Consider the following 5404-nt stretch of genomic DNA (forward strand, 5'->3'; position numbering starts at 1 on the left):
GAAAGCAATAATGCGAAGTTTGGCAGTGTTTGAACTGTTCAATTACTAGCAGGAAACTGAACTCTGCTAACAAAAATGTGTACAAACTTTTATTGCTAACAAAAATATTAATGAACCAAACAAAGTGGAAGACATTTTCTAGTAGCTTCCTCATTGCTTGTGCTGCATGGAGCCAATAATGTGAAGAGGGAAAAACAAAAACACACATCCACATAACATACTTAATCATGTATAGGAAAGAAATATATCGAAATATCTTGCTGTTATGTAAAGAATAAAAGGCATTGATTTTCATATCCTCGTTTTGTTTGGGGGCCACTTTTCTCATGTGTCCTGCCCTACCTTTTTCCCTCTTGGTCAGTTTTGTATATGTCCAGTTTCATGTTTACAGTATCTGGGTGTTCCATATTTGTACTTGTAAGTTCGAAGGATTATAGCATCATCTGCTAACACGGTACAATAATTTGACACCATTAATCCTGGTGACAGACTGCAAAGGAAGTGAACTTGATCTTGCTGCAGATCAAGTTGAACGGAGGAACATTTACCCTGCGGGTGGGGTGCTTGTGACTAATGGCAACATCCATAATCAGATACTGGAGATGATATCTTCCAATTCAACAGTTGTTTGACATTGAAGTATACAGTATTGGTATTCCTTGTTCTATCATCCGATTCTTTTGATTATCATAAAGGTTTCAGTTCAATCCCGCAATTCATAAAATGAAAATTTAGTTCATTCATTCATGGGAATATTAAAATTGAAATATGAAATTATTTCATTGCCGTTAGATTGCCAAAAGACGAAATTTCCTTCTAAACAAGCGTACTGTATAATTACTGATGATATTTATTGTAATATTCTTCATCTTTTAATTGAAGGGGATGTGAATTGTGAAAAAAGTGTTGTCGACAGATAGAATGCTTTTAAATTGCTACATACACTATATGATTCTGTAAGCTTCCCTCCATTGGCCGATGATAGGCCCTGGGTATTCATAAATCTGGTGGCCGAGTGGATGTAGAGCAGCCTATGAACTCATTTAAGAGCCTGATAATATCTGTTGCCAACTAGGATAGCCGAGCTTGTCACAAGAAACCTGAATCTGTTGAGAAACCATGATAGTTTGTTCACAGAAAAGGTAGTTTGAGTTAACATTTTTGGATCCTTTTTCTTATGATATTTCAAATCATCAAATTCGATTCTGTTACATATTTGATTTAAATGTTGACCAAGGCAGCGGGATGGGGATGAAGATGGACAGATTGCAATGCTCTGGAGACTTTAAACAGTACCATAAACATGAAAGAACCAGGCAGGGCTATCTGTCGAAGTGGTATTTGATCAGAGTCATGAAAAAGTCTTACTGCTATATTCATTATTTCACCTAGGTTTCAATACCCAGTCATCTCTCACCACGTCTTCAGCTCGTGAATTTGTCAAATACAAATGATAAGCATTTAACTGATTTTTTTTTTCAATAATTTAAGGATTTATTTGAGAATTTAATCTAGATTATTTATTTTCGTTCAACAAGCTCCATTGACTCTTGCTAAAGGAACCTCCATTTAGAAATTTTATGAAAATGCGTTCAAAGGCCTCTTGTTCTGAAACATGGTCATTTTTCATTTTTGATTGCACCCATAACTTGGCTTCTAATTTCCTAAAATCTGTTCCAATTGATGGTAGTTTGATTGAGCTCTACAGAATGCTCTCTTTGTTTTCATATTTTCTCCAGAGTCCAGGAAACAATTGATCTCTGCAGCACCTGCATTTTCTGTGGACTGGCCAGGAATCTTTACTATTCACAGCTAGCTACTGCCATGAAAGAATCTTAAAAACTTGTAAATTTTAACTGTTGAGTTTAGCCATCTAGGTTTATTCTGCATGGAACGTAAATCATTAAGGGAGGCTGTTAGGGTGCTGCTCAAGGGATTGTGGAAGTTTAGAGCAATGCAATATTAATTTAACACTTCAATGAGCAATTAACGAAATGGAAGTGCTGGTTTTTTGTCCCTAGCAAAAACAAACCATACCAAGACCAGTGGTGGTTTTTTGCCCATTTGCCGATTTAGGCTTTCTAGCTGGCTAGAGCTAGCCATAACCTCATCGATAAAGGCCATGATTAATCATTTTCAAACCAGAGAAACAAAAGTCATTTTCCAAGTCATAATTCCAGCTCGACTCCATACACTAAACAATTGAATATTCTAGCATTTTATCAAAGGGTGATCTAATCGATCGCCAAGTGCACCATCGCTGACATTATAAACCATTACAAACGTCTTCTTATTGTCAGAAACACCCCAATAGCAGTATTGTGACATTGCTGGATCATGACAAGCAACGGGTGTTAATTTCCATCACCCCCCGCCGAAAGGTTTTATTTCATTCCACTCTTTGGATACTCCCAAAGGTTCCTTTCAGCCACAAAGAAAATTGAATACTGTTAAGGTGATTGAGTGGAGGAAGATTATAGGAATCTCTACGTCAAAGTTGTGAAATTTAAATGGATCATAATGACGAATCATTTATCTTTGATATAGTAATTTTGTATGTCTTTCCCTAATAATTGGATAGTGCATTTAGTTATAATTTGACAAGATAATTACAATTAAGTAGTAGGTTTAAGACTTTAAGGTCCAGCATTTTAACTATGATGACTTGAACCCACCATCCTTTGTATTTGTATATTTTTATATATTAATATTAACATTCAAATTACTTACATGATATATATTAAAAGTTAAATTACTCGTTTTATTTTAAAGTAAATATTTATTTTATTTTAACAATAAAATATTAACCCAATGATCGGCATATGTGGATAACTTTTATACTTATACCACACTTGGCCTGCCTTTTTCCTGTTAAAAATTCCCTGCTCTCAATTATTATTATTATTATTATTTTATACATTTAGCTTTTTCAGATTATTCAAATAGTTATGAAAATAAAAGGCTCCCATAGTTAAAAAAAAAAAAGAATTTCCCTAAGTCATTATTGTAACTATTAGTACTTTGTTAACTCATTAACCTTTCTCTCTCATTCAATTAATGTTTAAGCATTGTACCACCATTAACATTTATTATTCAATTACACTCTGAACATTTTGTTCATTAATTAATACAGAATCTCCCTACTTAAAAAATAAAGTTTGAATCTTCATTCTTCTAATTCAAAAAAAAAAAACCCATTCATTATTCAATTGCTTTCTAATAGAATATACATCTAACATAAACCCCATTTACTGGCATTTGGAAAATGACATGGTAAAACTTTTCTCTGCTTTTTCCGTGAATGGATACTTGATCATTCAATCGAAACATTTTTTTCTCTTTCAAAGAATCAATGGATATTGAAATATTCTCCTACCAAAATCACAGTAATTTCAACATAAGAACCATCCCGATTTGAACTCTAAATCTTTCTTAATAAATTAATAATATATGTACAAAAAATAATTACTTTTATGAAACTATTGATATCACTATATTGACGTAACAATGTTGTCATCTTTTCTTGTGTGTGTGTGTATATATATATATATATATATATATATATATATAGCACATATATGAAATTATTGATATTATTTGTTTACTTAATTGTGCTATCAAACTGTTTTTTATTGTTGGATCAATGTTTCATGGATATTGAGGTAGATGAAGATGATGTTGATGGAGCTAATTACACCCTGCAATAACTTCAATTAATTAGACCAACCTTTCATGTTGACAAAGAAAAGAATATCTTTGTCTTATTCTTACTAAATGTTGATTGACAAAAGTTAATCAATTTTACAATAAATAATTTTATATAATGTGTGGTATATTGACGTGTCATTTTGATGATTAAAGTTATAAAAAAAAATCACAAAATAAGTTACTTGTGGAATATTTAAGTCTTTGTCTATCCATCTTTATCTCGCTGTTAGCATGATATTTAAATCTCATTCTTGAATGTAGGTTCAATAAGTACTAGAAGATTGAAGAACAATGACATGTAATATAAGGGATTCTCAAGTTTGTGGCTCTTGCTACTAGTATCTTTTGCTTTATATATGGTCTTTTCTTATTTAAAAGCACTAGCGTTTAGCTCGCGCATTACGTTCGGGTAAATCTATTATATTTTATAAAATAATAAATTTTTGTAATATAATAATGAAAGATTATATGCTATATTACTAATATAAATAGTTCATATAATTTGTTTAAGAACAGACTTTGTAGCTATTAAAATAATTACATTACAAAAAATACTTTGGTACTTTTGTATCATGGCCAGTTCACAAAAATTTGAGAGCTCTTCTACATATAGAATTGAAAAATTGTTTTCATAAACAATAGTTATGAGTAGATCTGGACATAAGTTAAGAGTGGATACTTTAGAAGAAGATGTTGTCTTAATACAACAAAAAGAAGACAGCTTCTTGGTTTGTTAGTGGCATCAGTTTGGTCTTGGTGACAAACACAGTTGTTTGAATGTTAAGGAAGTGCAGTTTGATTTTTAGATATTGTTGCATTGTGCTTGGTAGGAGTTTTATATTTTTCTTAATATTGTCATTCTTTTAAGCCTATTTTGTTTTGCTTCATTAATTCTATCGATTAAAACACAACAATCTTATACATTAACCAATGAAGAAAAAATTATAACTTTGACGTTTTCGAATTCCCATAAGTACATTGAGAAACAAATTGAAGCTATTTCTCTGCTAATGTACCACATTAATAAAGTAAAACAATACAAGAATTAATAATAGGCAAGCACAAATGTTAACTTATATTGAATACAATGAATGATACATATAATATACATTAAATTTTAAACTAAATCTTATGCAAATAATTTAATATGTATAATATTAGACAATAATATCATTAGTTAAAACAAAACTATTTCCTATAGTTTTAAAATAGAAAAAAACATAATGCAAAAGACCAATTAAACAAGATTAAAACAAAAATGAGAAGAATATAAAATGTAAAAACAAAGCATTAATCATGTCAATGGCTGAACTTGAGAAATAGTGAGAATCTTGACTAAAAGATTTAAATCTTTATCTCAAATAATCTCGAACCAACAATGTTTTAATAATAAATGAATAAAACAAACCAATATTTCTTAATTATGAACATACAAATTATGAATGATAAAATGTAACAAATAATTACAGAAGGATGAAATTTCACGTTAGCTCAAAATTTCAAGGAAAAGATTAATTATACCTATGATGATTTCCAAGGACTGGTATATTCTACGGTCTCAGCTCTCAAAATTGTTTCCAAGAAACAGAAACACATGATCCAAAGGACCCTTTCGAGAGGACGCATCGATGGCTAATAGTACTTTGGAGAATCTTTTATGGAGCCATTCGCCCATTGATTATGTCAGGAAAAGACA

The 5404-nt window shown here is 30.9% G+C and overlaps 1 pseudogene; it reads right to left on the minus strand.

Annotated features, from left to right (window-relative positions):
* Positions 1–4278: 4278 nt before the first annotated feature.
* The window catches only part of LOC110424317 (uncharacterized), a 5266-nt pseudogene continuing 4140 nt past the window's right edge, over positions 4279–5404 (minus strand).

Source organism: Theobroma umbraticum, unplaced genomic scaffold, assembly GCF_002168275.2.
Source record: "Theobroma umbraticum cultivar Fairchild unplaced genomic scaffold, ASM216827v3 scaffold_204.0, whole genome shotgun sequence".
NCBI classification, from domain to species: Eukaryota; Viridiplantae; Streptophyta; class Magnoliopsida; order Malvales; family Malvaceae; genus Theobroma; species Theobroma umbraticum.